The sequence below is a fragment of the Heloderma suspectum genome, chromosome 1, assembly GCF_057233095.1.
Source record: "Heloderma suspectum isolate Gila_16-S chromosome 1, 16-S_ref, whole genome shotgun sequence".
Classification (NCBI taxonomy): Eukaryota; Metazoa; Chordata; class Lepidosauria; order Squamata; family Helodermatidae; genus Heloderma; species Heloderma suspectum.
In genome coordinates this window covers 8,029,367-8,046,099 of record NC_139458.1, presented here as the reverse complement: position 1 = coordinate 8,046,099, position 16,733 = coordinate 8,029,367, and the positions used below count along the sequence as shown (strand labels likewise).

Sequence of the window (16,733 nt, the reverse complement as noted above, 5' to 3'; positions counted from 1 at the left end):
ACCTACCAAGTCTCATCAACAAGCTCATCCCTCTGCCTTGCATTTGTGTTTTCTTAGCCAACTGAACTCCACGCCCAAATAACATGCAGTTCTGCCCTAAAAGGGATGAGTTAAATGAAGGTTCAGCCCCAAGTCCACAAAGTTTCTGGTAGGGATGCTAAAGCTAGCAGGTGGTTTTTTAATCTTAACTGGCAGGTGGGCAGGTGGAAGGAAACCTGCTGAAGGCCTGGCTTGTGTTCTTGGGATTTTAAGAACTCAAAATGATGAACAGTTTGGCCCCTGTGCAGTCCTTACATCTATTCTTCCTTCCCTCCCTGTTCCTAGATCATCTGGAGCGATGCCACCCCGAGAGCAGGAGAGGAAAGGCCTGATGCCGTCCAGCATGTTGATGAAGACAACGTTCCTGCCGCCATGGCTCTTAGCATGATCTGAACCAATATACTTACCTTTGCTGGGGTTGTAGTTCTCTTCTATGCCAAGCTTTGTTTCATTTTTAAATGTATCTACGGGCTCCTTCACACAGAGCTTTTATCCTGCGATTGAGATTGCTCCTTCATGGACGTTTGCGGGCTCTTTACATGATGCCGTGAACCTCCAAGGTGTCTCCTGCACTAAGTGCCCTTTGTTCCGTGTTTAAATAGGTCGCAGATAATGAGCTATCAAATTACCCCGTTGTGTTCTGCTTCAGACTTAGGGATGGACGAAAGTCACTTACCTGATCCCGAAGCTTGCTTCGCGGTGGGGGGGAGGCACTCCGCTTCTCCCCCCGAAATTCTGGCCGGGAGGGAGGCGCCCCATCCCTCCCCGCCGAAATTCTGGCCAGGGGGGAGTGCCCTGTCTCTCCGGCCACGAATCCTGTTGTCCTGCTGGGACGCAAATGGCGGCGGCCATAGCTGCCGCCGTTTGCGTCCCTGGCCTGCAGTCAGCTGTGATAGGCTACGTAAAAGTTTACGTAGCCTATCACAGCTGACTTTGAAAGAAAAAAAAAAGAGTGTACACAAATGGCGGCGCCCATGGGCGCCGCCATTTGCGTTCCTTATTTGGGCACGGGTAGTCTACGTTAATATTTACGTAGACTACCTGTGCCCAAATAAGGAACGCAAATGGCGGCACCCATGGGCGCCGCCATTTGCATACGCGCTTTTTTTCAAAGTCAGCCGTGATAGGCTACGTAAACATTTATGTAGCCTATCACGGTGTTTTTTTGAAAATCTAGCCGTGATAGGCTATGTAAATCTTTACGTAGCCTATCACGTTTGTTGTTGTTGTTGTTGTTTTTACTTGGAAATGGCAGCAGCAGCAGCCGGTCGGAAGACCGGCCACCGCCGCTGCTGCCGCTGCTGCCGCCGCCGCTGCCGCCGCCGCTGCCGCCGCCGAAACGCTGCCAGGAGCTGCCGCCGCGAGGGACATTCGCCAAAGGTAAGTCCCATCCCGGGGGGGCGGGGGGGCGGACTGTTTCTCCACCAATTTCAGGGGGCCGAATGCATTGGCATTTGGCCTCCCGGAGATTTGTGGAGAAATTCTCTGACATCCCTTGCTTCAGTTCCCTCCATCAAAAGAGTTAAAGCAGCAAGAAGAGGAGCCAGATGGATGAAAGATAATGGAAGACTCAGATACGGGGAGTAGGGGGGAAGGGGAGGGGGAAAGGAAGCGCGTGTAAACGGAGTCAGTTTTGATTGTGCATTTAAAACGGAAGCAGGAAGTCCCGTTTTAAGAGCAGGATTTTAGGCTGGTGTAAAAATGCCCTACATCTCAGCTGCATAGATGGTGGTGCCTTAAGATAGTTCCATGCTCCAGAGACAGTCTCATCCAGCCTTCCTTAAGCCAGCACACTCTGGTTGTGTGGGACTATGTCTCCCATTATCCACAGTCAGCAGAGCCAAAGGGAGTCTTAGTCCTATACATCTGCAAGGCATTAAGCTGGGGAAAGCTGATCTAGGCCACCCCAGAGAACTTGACCTGCAAAATAATGGTCTGTGAGAAACATACCACTCCAGGTGTCAGCAGCCAAGCCCCGGGCAGCCCTGACTGGATCAGTGATGGGAGTCTGGGGATGTTTCAATTGCAGTCTCTGGAGAGGTGAGCTTTGCTGAAGAAATTGTCAAAAACAGTGTGTGGTGTGACATCCAGCCGTAGGGTCAGATTGGTGAAAGTCAGTGTCAGTGAATCTGTTTGCAGATGCCTGGAAAGAGAGGACAGGAAGGAAGGAGGGTGTGGGGGAGGGTGGGACTGAAGGAGCAACAGGAACAGGAGCAAAAACTGCACAGGCTTTGACCTTGGTGAGTGGTGCTTTGGTGAGTGTCGCACATTTTCATAATTTGCGTGTTAAAAAATCTGCGAACTGGCCTGATTCACTGCAGACCGAATCAGGCCAGTTAGTGGGAAATGGATAGAAGTCCGGGGGCCCAGCCAACAAAAGCTCATTGGGCTCCACACCTCAGATGAATTCCCCCAACACCCTTTATTCCCATTCTGAATACAGATACCTTTGTTTTGACTCCTGATCTGGGTCTTTCCTTGGCAATTTTGGGAAATTCATCCCTCTGGTAGTTCCATGACCAGCTGTTTTCAGGCACAGTCATTTAGGGCATTTAACATCTTTGTTGTAAGTGGAACATGCATGTATCCAGTCAATGTGGGGGTCACTGAAGTCACCCGCTATTACAACACTTTCTCATTTGAAGACCTCCCTGATTTCATTTTCCATCTCAAGATCACCCTAAGCATTCTGGTCTTAGTGATGATAGCATGTCCCCAGTACTAAATTACTTTTAGACCCTGGTTTTGTCACCTACTGTGCATCTGTGGAGGAGACTGCCCCTGTTAGGGACCAAGTCCCTTTCCCTATACTCCCTTTCTCTATACCCCAGATGCATTTTTGCCCAACCATTTTCTCTAGCGTAATGCATTTTTAGTGCTCTTTGCCTTAATGTAGGCATTTTGTCCACACTTTTTCCCATTATGCACTTTTGTGCATTTTCTTTGGTTTGCAAACTGCATCAAGAAATGCTGAAAAGTTCAAATATCGCTGTATAACTGTGTTCCAGCTTGTGTGCAGGTTTGGGGAGCAAGAATTTGGTAAGTTTGCATTAAAATGCAAACTCACCAAATTTCTCATTCTCACCCATCTTTACTACAACGCGACCCTCAGCCTGAGCATGTGGAAAGGTGCAATAGGAGGTATGGTTTCCTCATGACCTCTAGCAGAAGTCATTCCAAGCCCTGGCTGCTGACAACATTTCAACTGGAGTTGCCAAAATCAAACCCAGAACTTCAGGCAGCCAAGCCTGAGCTCTGCCACTGAGCTATGGCCCTTCCCTATACCTTGCACCCTACACTCCACTCGGGTTTTATAGGTTAAAACTGGTACTCTGAATTCAGCACAGCAACACTTTGGAAGCCAGAGCGGTTTCTTCAAAGATCTGTGTCATGTGCTCCTTGCAGCTGCAACAGTTAATAACTGGCCCCTGCACGCTGAGACTTTGCTTCACATGCTGTCCTTGGTAGATATTTGAAAACCATGTTTATTCTTTTAATTTATTGTTATATTTCTATCCTGCCTTTTTTCCTCTTGCAAGGAACAGAAGGTGGCTGACACGGTCGTCCCCCTCTTTATTTTACCCTTACAGCAACCCAGTGAGATGGGCTGGGCTGAGAGTCAGTGACTGGCCCAAAGTCACCCCCAAAGAATGTGGACGTTAAGGGTTTTTTCCCCACCCAGGAAATATCCCGCCCCTGAGCCTCCAAACCCTTCTCAAAAGCTTTATTTGCCATCCAAAATTCAAAACGGGCAAATGTTCAGTACACAGAACTTTAATGTGCCACAGGAACCAAAACCAGGAGGTGGCAGTAGAGCTCTTATTATTGTGGAATCGGTTAAAAATGCTTAATTATTTCACTGCAGGGGGAATTGGGGGGGGGGACATATCCATTCCCATATGTTTTCACATAACTGCAACTTTATACCTTGCAAATAGTGGCATCTGCACTGAATATCATGGTGTTTACACATACCGCACCAATTAATGCTCCATTTCCATGGCTTTTCCCCATCGGGACCTCACCAAGTAAGTGCTCGCCTTCCTCTTACATCCATTGAGCACTAGCCAAGGTCACTGAGAGCTTTGCTTCAAGGTAAGTCCGGCCACCGTGATGGGGGACATTCACCATCTCCTTACTAATGGCAAACGATTTTCCACGTGCCGCTCTTTATGTAGCCCAAGTAGCACAGCCCCGACACACAAGAGGGAGGGAGCTGCAGAAGTGCAAGAGAACTTTAGGAAAAAACTCCCAGCGGGGGGGACCTCCCCCAAAACATTCCAATAAGAACTGAGTCTCCTCAGAGGGCATGGGATGCTGAATGGCTGTTGGAAGGGGGGTGGGACTGAAAACTGGGGGAAGGGGCTGGAGTTGGGTACCCTGGAACAGAAGATGGCTGAGCAGGAACGCTCTGCCCTGCAACATTTTGTGGCCCATCCCACGTGTCAGGTTTCTTAGATCCATGAAATCCCAGTGTCAGAGTACCAATGAAAGTGGGGATGAGCCTAATTTTAAATCAAAGGGCACACGGATGATGGGACCTGAATTCCCCCTTGCCTAGCTTCCCCGTGTTCTGCTGCCCCAGACATCTTTCTCCCAGCCCCGGGCACATCTGGTACTGGAGTGTGTGTGTGGAATGAGTTCTTCAAACAATGGGCCACAGGCAGGCCCAGCCTGAGGCATCCTGCTGTCTCAGTGCCTTGTTCCCTGTCTCTGACCTGACTCCCGCCCTGCATTTATTTGTTTGTTTCTTACATTTATATCCCACCTTTTTTCCTCTTGCAAGGAGCCCAAGGCGGCTTACATTCTCCTCCTCCTCCTCCCCATTTTATCCTCACAACAACCCTGTGTGGTAGGTTAGGCTACCTGTCAGTGGCTGGCCCAAAGTTACCCAGGGAGCCTCATGGCCAACTGGGGAATAGAACCCAGATCTCCTGAGTCTCCATGCAACGCTCTAACCACTACACCACTCTGGCTCTCTTTTTTCATGAAGAGAGCAGACTCATGGTGGAACAAATGCATTTGCTCCCATCCCATGCTTAGTTTGGCTCTCAGGCTCCAAGAAGTTCAGAATGCAACAAAAAGTACTCAAACTTTTGTCCAGCGTCCTCCGTCCCAAGAGCGGCCACCCAGATTCTTCTGGGACATCCAGTCTGGACATTCATGGTTTAAATCTGTTTTCCCCAAGCCTGTGCCCTCCAGCCATGTTGGACTGCAACTCCCATCATTCCCAGCCCATGTTCAGTGGGGACAAAGGGAGTTGCAGTCCATCACAGCTGGAGGGCTCTGGGTTGGGACTGGCAGCTTCCAGGTATTGCAACATCTCTTTGTGTAAATCATCTTGTAATTAGTCTTGTTTAACATTGTCTTCTATGAGTCAGTTAACAGAAACACAGGAAGTCTGAGATCCAGTTGGCAGGGTCTCCGTCCGATAGGCTCGGCAACCGGAGGAGGGAAATGAAAGACAGATTTGCACACCAAAAGAAAAAGGAAAGGGGCCACTTGAAATTGAATCAAGGATTTGGAGGGAAAGAAGGGAGAGATCTCCCCAATTCAATCTAACAGCAGAAATTTGAGCCTCCCGTGCCAAAATCAAATAACCCTGCTGAAACCCACACATTTGCCTGTCATTAGAATGACAAAATGTGGTTCTCATAATCTTCACAGGAGTGCAAATTATGATCGAACATATGTTAAAACCAGAACAAGTTTCTCAGCATTGCAATTCCCTTGCTAAACTGAGAAAAACAAAGCAAAACAGTGTCACTTAGATGCCAGCCCAACTGCTGGGATTTTCCAGGAAGCTTTAGAGACACTTCCGTGGCCATTTCGAGGGATACCCTGACCCTGGGCTGGTCCTCGGAGTTCTCGATAGGGTAAAGCCCCCTACCTCAGGTGGCGCCGGGGGGGGGGGCGGCCGATAGATGAAGGCAGCATTGGTATCTGACTGGTACAGTAAAGTGTTGGTTGGACGGGGCGGGGGGGGTTGGTTGGGCGAGGGGGGGGGATGCCAGTGTGTTTCACTTCAGGCTGCAAAGTGTCTTTGGGTCAGCATTGGACCTCAAGTTGTAGATCTTCACAGACTGAGAGGAATTTCTTTGCCAATATTACTGTGCAGCTCTTGGCTGAACTGGATTTGTGAATAATGCTATGGACTTGAGCACGCTCCGGGAGAGAGCGCAGGACAGGGAGGCCTGGCGTGCTGTGGTCCATGGGGTCACGGAGAGTCGGACACGACTGAACGACTGAACAACAACAAATTATCATGACTAAGAGTATTAGAGTGTCCATTGTTATCCTTTCAAATGTAGCCATCTTTTATTTTTAAAATTACGAAGCTTGTATCAGAGATACAGTTAGATATTCTTTTCATTCATTACATTTTGAACAAAGGCCTGTGTAATAGCTTCTAATAAGGTTAACAAATTGACATAAGATTATTTTTGAACAATAAAATGATGATGATTCATGAGAATTGTTTTGTGAAAACAATACTTTGCCAGATGGACAAACAGCTTGACCTGGAATAAAGCAGGACCCTGTGTTTCTATGGACTTGGGGGAGAGTGGGAGAATCTACTATTTAAGGGGGGGAGGGAGTAGAGGTTCATCCAAGTACCCTTTACTAATTATATTATTGCTTTTTGTATAATAATTGTTTGGCCTGATCTCCCATTCTCCTTTGGTTTCACTTTCTCCTGAATTTGGATTTTTTAAAATCTCAAATTCTTTCTCCCCTGAACATGAAGAACTTTGTGAATTTTGGTAATTTCTTATCAAAAATGAACTGAAACTAAATTCACACCCATCTGCACCAGCCAAATCCAGTAGGAACAGCTATGCCCGGTGCAAAGAGGACCATAATATGCCTACTTGCCATACACCTCTTAAAGATGAGGAGCCTGTCGAAAAAGAAGAGGTGGCCACCCTGGTTCATCACTGCCACGGTTGATACACAGGGATTCGAAGCCTGAGTTTGAAGAGCTAAGCTCTGAAAGCCCTGGGCCTGGAGGGACACTCTGCCTGTGTCGATTTTTCCCAAATTCAAAGTGTTCAGATCTCAAGTATTTTTTTGTCCCAAATATGGAGAACTTTGCGAACGTTGCTGATGTCTGATCAAAACTAAACTGAAACAAGTTCCTCACCCGTTCCTAAATTTTATTATTTATTTATTTATTTTTATTTAAAACATTTGTATCCCGCCCTATATCATTAAGATCTCAGGGCGGCATACAGACAAAATCAATTTAAGCAACATAAAAAAATAAATAATTTAGGGTGCAATCCTATGCATGTTTCAACAGAGAAAAAATGCATTCTGGGGAATGCTGGGAGTTGTAGGCCTTTTCTCTGTCTATACTTACATAGGATTGTGCCCTTAAACACCTAAAAACATATTAAACCATTAAACAAGCTAATACCAATTAAAACCTAAAACAGTAATCAGTTAAAACAGTGTGCTACTTTAGGGAATGCATTTAGCCCTCAAAGGCTTTGGTAAAAAGCCATGTTTTTACTTGGCGCTGAAATGAGGCCAATGTCTGCACTAATCGGGCCTCCAATGGGAGGGCATTCCACTACCGGGGTGCCATAGCAGAGAAGGCCCTGTATCCTGGAGGAGGACTGCCATGCAAGAAACGATGTCAACCTAAGGGCACAGTCCTATTGGGATGCCTGTCAGCCTCCCAACTCAGAGGTCAATGGGCACCATGTGCAAAGCGGGAAGAGCGTGGAGGTGATCTTTCCCTCCATCCTCCTCCCGCTCTGCATTTTTGCTAGACAGGCTTTTCCGCCCATCTAGCTGGGGTTCTGCAGAACAGGCGGGAAGAAGGTTGGAGAGACCAGAAGATTCTTTGTAAGCTGGCCTCCCCAGAACTGCCCCCTTTCCCTCCTCTTGGAGGTTGCTTTTGCGAGCTCAGAGATGCAGCTGGTGTGGTTCTCTCCACACCAGCTGCAAAGGGGAGCGCTGTCTCTGACCTAGGAATCCAAACTGTCCTATGGCCCCCTAGATGCTATCAAGGAGGCATAGGATTGTTCTCTAAGTGGCTTTGTGCATATCAACCTTGTTGGGTTCTTTGGATCCCAACCACACTGAGAAAACTAACCACACAGACATTTAAAAAAAATAAAATATTCAGATGCCTTTGGAAATAAACTTGCTGGCGGAAAACTAGCACAGACCAGAGCAGAAAATTCCCTCACCGTTTGACAGTGAGGAAACTCACAACAGAAACCCGAGTGTCAAATTTCAAGAGGTTCCTTCTGATTGCTTCACTGAGAAGGGGTGAAGATGGACTCAGGAACATTTTTAACTGTTGTTTTTAGCTGTATATAAGCTATATATAAGCTACTTGGAGAACTTTGTTCTTAAAGCAGGTTACAAAGAAACCTTATTCAAAAGGGGGAGGAACTACACACAGATGGCTACATGAGTTTAATTTGTATGCTGCCACCTGCGGGGGGGATTGTTCAGTTTGCATTTTAATGCAAATTTACCTGTTTTTTCCCTTTCAAACTACCATGTGAACTGAAACTCCTTCCTTTGAAATTCACAGCTCTCCTAATTTTGCAGTGCAGTTCTCCAGTCATAAATGCATACAAATATGTGTAAACCAGGAAAAAATAATGTTAAAATGCATTATTTTAAGAAAACCGCTGGGAAAATGTGTATATTAGGCAAAAATACATGCAAAAATACATCTATTGAGAGAAATGTGGGCAAAAATGCTTTTGAATTTTCATGCAAACTTTTTTTTAAGTCTCAACATTTCGGATGAACCAAACCGAAGCTTGGAGAAATGCTCAGTGTTTGAGATGAACCAAACTTAAGACTGGAAAAAATCAGGAACTGAAAGAAACCGAAAATGACAGCTTCATCCATTCCTACCACTGCCCATGCCCTGGGTGACCATGTGTTGGTGTGGGCGACTGAACTGATGAAGCCTACATGTGAGTAGCTGCTCGCGCATGGGCACCCGCACAATCCGTGCCCCCACACTGCCCAGAGTCCTGATCATGTGAAAGCACACACTCGAGTAGCTGCTCATGCCTTGGCTTTGCCAGTTCAGACTTCCATGCGTGGACATCCAGGATCTGAGGCCCAGATACACAGCCCCACTTCTATGCAATTCACAAGTGAAGGGGCTGTGTGGTGTGGCCACCCCCCTTCTGTGGAACGCCCTGCCCCGGAGGTCAGGCAGGCAGCAACCCTGTGTTGTTTCCAGCACCTCCTGAAAACAGCACCGTTCCAGGAGGTGTTCCTTAATTGACCAGTCATGGTTTCTACTGGCATTCTGTGTTTTAAAAAGCATGATTTTAAGGTGGTGTTTTAATCTTTTTATTCTCTTACTGTTTTATCTTTTGTGTTCACCGCTCCGAAATCTGTTTTGGATATGGAACGGTATACAAATATTGTGAATGAATGAATGAATAAATAAATAAATAACTAGTTTGCTGCTTTCAAACACAAGAAAGGAACGTTGACATAATCTGTTCCACAGATGAAGGAAGTGGCTTGGTCAAGGAATTTGGCATCAAGAGAAAAGGCTACATTAGTGGGAGTTGGAAAGCTCTTCAATCCACCATTTGTACTGAAATTACAAACACCACCAAGTAAAATTTGTTCTGTAACAAAGCACATTTCACATTCATGCTGCGGTGGAGGAGGAGGTTGAGCCAATGTGCTCTCGCTCTCGCAGATAAGCAATATTTTAAGATGAAGGAATAGGCTTGCTGAGTAAATCAGCTTCCAAGAAGCTATGCCAGTGAGAGATCCTTTATTTGATTTTTTGTTCTCGAAATGACACATCCCGTTGAATAAATTTGTTATGTAACAAACAAAAATGGTGCATTTTCTTTGACGTGGAGAAGGATGTTGCAGCAAAGGATGCTCCACTCTCTCTCATTCTCTCTCCCAGATATAGGAAGCCTACAGGGTCAGCCTGAGCCCCCAAAAGACTTTGCTGACAGAGGCCAAGGACAAGTTGGTGCCCCGTCCAACAAAGAAAGCCAACTGGGTGGGCGACTGAATCTTTCTTCAACCCTGACAATGGTGGAGCATCCTTCAGCATTCCTGAAGGCAACAGGCTGGCTTAGCTGGCTGGGGATTATGGGAGTTTCAGTCCAACACATCTGGAGGAAGCAAAGGCTGAGGAAGGCTGCGCTGCCCTGTGGAGGCTGGTGGCTCTGATGTGAGTGGGGCAGAGAATCCATGCTGGGTTTCAGCCTGAACTCTAAAGGAGTCATCCAAGGTGCTGAACTCTATCCCAAAAATGGGTTCAGCACCTTGGAGAGCTCCATTAGAGTTCTGACTGAAACCCAGAGCGGATTCACCACCCCACTGAAATAGTAGCCACCTGCTTCCCCTGCACTACCCTAACTCCACACCAGCATCCCAAGAGAAAGCCATCCTGCCTGGAGGAGAAGCTGGTTGATGGCTCGTAGCCATTGAAGCAAGATGGAACCTTTAGCTCCACATGCAGTAAGCCTCTGAGTTCCACTGAGCTGGAGACAAACACAGGAGGATGCCTGTTTCCTCCGTCCCCAGCTTGTGGGCTTCCCAAGGTCATGTGGCTGGCTAGTGTTGGACATCTACTGGGTTCTACTATTGTGAAAGAGGGAGAAAAATGTCTCCCTGTCCACTTTCACCATACCCTGTAATATTTTGTACACCTCTGTCATGTCTCCCCCAGTTCAGCTCCTGCGGCAAGGAATGCCACCGATGCAAACCAAGGAGGGAAGCTGTTTCCCAAATGTTTGCCTTGATGAGTTGGCATGGCAATGTGCTCCGTGTCACAGAAAATGCTGCACTTTCCCATTTCCCTCTCCCTTTATGATGTGCACATCCTCAACACGATCGAGGTCAGGAGACTTTGCAAGTACTGTCCAATGCTGAAACTTGATGGGAAATAGATGCACTTTGCTGTTCTTAAAATGACCCCACTGATCTTGTAGCCACACCATGCATATGGTGCCATGCATTTTTAAAAAGACCAATTCATCTTTGGAATTCCAGAACATGAGCATTCTGAGTTAAGCAGCACACTTCTTTGGGCTTAGGTTTGCAAAAATAAAAATTTAAAAAGAAAGAGGCAAGGGAAAAATTCAGTGTGCAAAATGAGGTTAACCTGCTAAAGCTGCATGACTCTTAATACAAGGATGTAGAAGGTGTTTTCTTTTTAGGGGACAAGTGTAACTGAATTATAGGCAAGAGGGCCTTCTGGTAGCTAGGGATGTCAGAGGAATCCATCCAGGGGGTGAAACTCACTGAGCTTTCATCAGCTCAGCCCCCCGGATGTTGGCTTGCTTCCCCACAAGCTGCCCGATTCAATCTGCATCAAGTCGGGCCAGCTCATGGATTTTCTGGGGGGGTTCCCCCTCATAAATAGGAAGTTGTGCAAATTGTGGCTGCAAATTGTGTAATTTGCACAAATCCTGACTGTAATTTGCTTAATTTGTGCAAATTATGGCCGGAATTTGCACAGATTAAGCAAATTGCAACTGCAATTTGCACAAGTTTCTATTTACAAGGGGGGAACCTCCAGAAAGTTCCCAAATTTGGGGGGAACCCCATAGCTCAGCTCGCGAATGCAAGCCAAGCCTGGCGGCCAGCAAGAATCCATTAGGCCCCAAAAGGGCTGGATTTTCAAAGGATGGATGCAAAGCAGCATTCATCAGATCGGACAAAACCACGGCCAAATAAGGCAACAAAAGTTTTCATCCAATTAGAAAGATACACATCTCTCCTCTGCCAACAAAGTGCCCATCTGCAGAGGCCTTTTTCACTTAGTGGCAGCATCCACTAAGCCAGGGCTGGAGGGAGGGGCAACTTGTGGCCCTCCAGATGTTTTGGCTAACAACTCCCATCATCCCTCACCATTGGTTATGCTGGCTAGGGCGAGTAGGGCCGTAGACCAAAACATCTGGAGGGCCACAAGTTGCCCAACCTTCTGCTAAGCCATGGACTCTGGCACATGGAGGGCAAAGTCACAATATGTTACCACTGAGACATTAGCCTTGCCATTGGTCCATCTCTGACATTCAAATTCAGCATTTCCAAATGTTAGTTTTAAGCTCTAGCTTTGAACGGTAGGTATAAATGTAAATAATAAGGCTTGCCTTTAAATACATATGGCAATCGTTCTGAGAATTAACTTCCCAGTGTTCATATGTTCCTCAGGTTGACTAGGTTCTTAACATGCTGAAAGTTCTTCTATCAGTGAATATAAAGGAACGGAACCACCATGCTGAGCTGGGTTGAAGAAGGTACTTTTAAAACAGCATCGAGACTCTGCATTGGGATGCTTTCAAGGTCCTGCCTCCACAGAGAGTTTTGTACCACTTAATCCAGCCCTAAATGCCCAGCTCCATCGGGAGACTTTCTTTGTTCTGTTGGCAGTACGGAAGTGTTGTCTTTATAACCACTTGAGCAGCTCATCCTTCTTACTCGCCAGGTGACTGGGTCAAGACAAACAAGTCTGGACTGAGTAAGAGTGCATGAATCATGGCGTGTCATCTTTCACTGATGTGTATGAACACCTCTTTTGGAGGATCACCAAGGCAAGACAGGACTTGCTCTCTCGCAAAGAGAAGTGACGACGTAAGGAGTGGTTCCATTGTCCTGGGCCATAAACTGGTGTGGTTGTCTTAGGGTGCTTCCACATGGGAACCCAACCCTTGCGGTCAAGTCCTCGCCCCCATCCCTTTTGATAAACCTCTCTCATGATGACCACGCAGTGACATTGTTTTAATCAGCACATGCAGCAGATCTGGTTTCAGGAGCAGAAGGCCAGATGATGAACATCACAGTCGAGCTAACTGCCCCCTTGCCATGGCATTTCTTACCTATCTTCAAGCCATGGCCACATTAATGAGTTTTCCACAGATGTAGGCCACATTGGACTGTGTGTTCCACTGGATGCACCTCCTGAGTGTCAAGGCAAGGAAGAAAAGAGCAAGAGTTCACTGAGAAAGAGCAATAAGAACATCAGAACATCAGAAGAGCCCTGCTGGATCAGACCAAGACTCCACCTAGTCCACCTTCTGTTCCCCCACCGGCCAACCAGATGCCCCAATGAGAAGCTCACAAGCAAGACATGAGTGCAACAGCACCCTCCCACCTGTGTTCCCCAGCAACTAGTGTGCAGAGGCATACTGCCTCTGATACTGGAGGTACCGTACAGACATCACGATTAGCAGCCATTGCTAGCCATTTCCTCCATGAATGAGTCCAGTTGACCCAGTGCTCCTGTGCTGGTCTCATTCACAAGAACAACACTTCCCTAGAGGGGAACCCACACAAGCACCCTGCAAGCAGTTATTGCCCCTATTAAGGATGGGGGAGAAATCCTCCACGGACCCCAGTGAGGCTGGATTCAAAAGAATACAGCCCCCCGGAGTCCATGGAGGATCGGAAGACTTACCTCCACCTCTTGGAGGAATCCTCGCCAGCCAGATCCTCCCTGCCGGCCAGCTCCGGAGTGCCAGTGATACGGTCGCCATTGCCTTATTGCTGGCTGGGCGGATTGACTGCGGGTGCAAATGGCATCCACTACGCCATTTGCGGCCGTAAAGGTCTTAGTTTAATCAAAATGCAGCCATTTACAGCTGCATTTAGCTTAAACTAAGACCTTTACAGCCGCAAATGGCACAGTGGATGCCATTTGCGTCCGCAGTCAATCCGCCCAGCCAGTGATACGACAATCAATGGTGGCCGTATCGCTGGCACTCCAGAGCCGACCAGTGGCTCTGTGGAATCACCATGGAGCGGAGCCGGCCAGCTAGGATTCCGGGGGGGAGGGATCGCCTCCCCCCCCCCCGCAGACACCCCCCTGGACCCGGAGGTAAGCATTCCACCCATCCCTAGCCCCTGTTCAGAGGTCATCACAGCTGGGAAGGCCAGAAGTGTTTCTGAGCAAGGCATATAACTGACGAAAGCACACTCGAGTGGGAAAGGCCCACCTTCTCGAATCCTGGACTGACAGGCCTCAGTGTTCTATGAGACAGCCCAGCAGCTGCAATGGGCAAGGTTGTTTGTTGGCAGAACCCAGTGGCCACCAGTGCAATGCCATGGGGAAGCTTGTCCTTAGCAACAACTGTGGGGAGGGCCGTGGCTCAGAGGTGGAGCAGCTGCTTCTGTCACGTTTCCCTTGGTCCCCCTCTTCCCTGATGCACTCACACACACGATTACAGAGGCTTCAGTCTCAGGCCTTTAATTCATTATCAACAGGTTCATTACAGATGCAAATCCTCGAAGACTCTCAGGCTACAATGGAAAGCCCCCAGGGGATTCAAATGGGAACACGTCGCCTGCAGTTTGAGGTGAGGCTTGCTGGCTAGACTAACATACGTCGCCTGCAGTTTGAGGTGAGGCTTGCTGGCTAGACTAACATAGGGAGGGATGTCCCGCCCTTCCGTTGATGCTTCCCTACGTCGCCTCTCATGCATCGCTAACCAGGTTGACCGCCTGAGCTCCACCCCTGACGTTTCCCTCTTAGCTCTGCACCGTAGTCTAGCATCTCTTAGGTCACAGCCCCCACTCTCCTCCTCCTCGCCCCAGCTTTTCACAGAGGGGGGCAAAGGGGGGGCTTCAGGCCCACCATCTGGTAGGGATGTTAGAGAATTCCGCCACGGATCCCAGGGGGGCCGAATTCCAGTGAATTCGGCCCCCCGGAATCCATGGCGGAAAGGAGCAACCCACCCCACCACCCCGCGAAAGCCCCCCGGAACAGAGCCTACCTGGCGGCAGCTCCGGCTGCGGCTCCAGCGGTGGCTCCGGCGGCGGCGGCAGCTCCAGCCGCTGCTGGACTGCTGTGAACGCAAGTGGCATCCTGAGTAGGGGACGCCATTTGCGTCCCTATGGTAGCCCATGATAGGCTATGTAAATATTTACGTAGCCTATCATGGCTAAAGTGGGGACGCAAATGGCGTCCCCTACGCCATTTGCATTCCCACTTTAGCTGTCATAGGCTACTTAAATATTTAAGTAGCCTATGACAGCTAAAGTGGGAATGCAAATGGCGTAGGGGACGCCATTTGCGTCCCCACTTTATCCATGATAGGCTACGTAAATATTTACATAGCCTATCATGGGCTACCATAGGGACGCAAACAGCGTCCCCTACTCAGGATGCCATTTGCATCCGCAGCAGCCGGGCAGCGGCTGGAGGCCCTGCTGCGGGTTGGCCTGGCCGGCGGTTTCGCGGCCTGGCCACGGAGCAGAGCTGGCCGGGCAGGATCCCGGGGGGGAGGAACGGATCGCCTCCCCCCTTGTCAAGGATTTCGGGGGGAGGGACGGAGCGCCTCCCCCCCATCGCGGATGTCCCTGGATGAAACCAGGTAAGTGTTTTGTACATCCCTACCATCTGGTAGTTAGTAACCTGAGAAGCACACCTACCCATATCTGAGTTGGCTTGGGAAAATGCATCCCCCAGTTCTGGCTGTTCCTCTTCTGAATCTGAGCTGCTAACTATCTCCCTGCGCTCAGAATCAGTCCTGAGAGCTTTGCATGCAGAAGGTCCCAGGTTCAATCCCTGGCATCTCCAGGTAGGGCTGGAAATATTCCTGCCTTAAATCCTGGAAAACTGCTGCCAGTCCGTGTTGACAATACTGGGCTAAGATAAACCCATGGTCTGACTCGGTAGAAGGCAGCTTCTGATGTTCCTATGAATGCATCATGTGCCTGCATGGTGCTGACTGAGACACCGCTTGCCTCTACCGCCACCGCCCAACCAACCAAGATCAGCTTTCCCCGGTGGAGTAGTGGTAAATAAATTCTGAACTGCAGGCACCCATCATGAATGTCCCCATAGCCATGCCCCAAAGAAGAATCCAAAACTGCAAGCAGCTGTGTTGATCCATATCAACAAACCAGTTCTAGGAGCTTTCATCAGGTCTTCGATAAAGCGAATGGCTCTCAGTTGCCCATTCGAGACCAAGCTACCCCAAAATACTGTACATTGCAACAAGAAGCACTATATTTTTGCTGGGAAAATGCATTTCCTCCCAGTTACTGTGAGGTAGGGATGCTGGAGAAATCTGCTGCAGACTCAGATAAGGCTGGATTCCCAAGAATCTGACCTGCAGGGTCCGCAGTGGACTGGCTCCCCTTACCTCTGTGCCCATCAGACTCAGTGCGGGACAGCTTCCAGGGTTTTAAAAGACCAGATCTGAGAATGGCAGCTGCCATTCATGGACCTTGGGAAAATTACAGCCATAAATTGCGCATTTTACGCCATTTGCAGCTGTAAAGCACTTACATGTACATAAATTGCAGCTGTAAAAGCACTTTTACGGCTGCAGTTTATGTAGATGTAAGTGTTTTGTGGCCGCAAATGGTGTAAAAATGCAATTTATGGCCATCATTTTCCCAAGGTCCACAAAAGGCAGCTGCCATTCGCAGACCTTTCCTTTTTAAAACTGAAAAGGCACCCCACGAAATCTGGTAAGCATGCCCAGGGCTCTGAGGAAATCCAGTGAGCCCAGCCAGCCTGGATTTCCCTCCGGCAGACCTGCCCCAGACCAGACTTCGGGAGGTTCGCCCATCCCTACTGTGAGGACTGCAGCTAAACTCAGAGGGAGTGAGGAATTCGGGAGCGGGGAGCATTTGATATCAGTGTCCCTGCTAATAAAATGTGCTGGCACGGCATTCCTGCCAGCCCTGCTTCCACTACGCCACTGCCTTTCCCCTCCTTGCTT

At 48.5% G+C, this 16,733-nt stretch overlaps 1 protein-coding gene across 1 annotated transcript in view; it reads left to right on the top strand.

Moving 5' to 3' along the window:
• Positions 1 to 517, top strand: part of LOC146356867 (maestro heat-like repeat-containing protein family member 2B) — a 79,925-nt gene extending 79,408 nt beyond the window's left edge. The window contains exon 43 of the mRNA XM_084826443.1: positions 325 to 517. The gene's annotated coding sequence lies outside the window, so the exon portion shown is untranslated. The remainder of the gene's footprint in view (positions 1 to 324) is intronic.
• Positions 518 to 16,733: the final 16,216 nt, after the last annotated feature.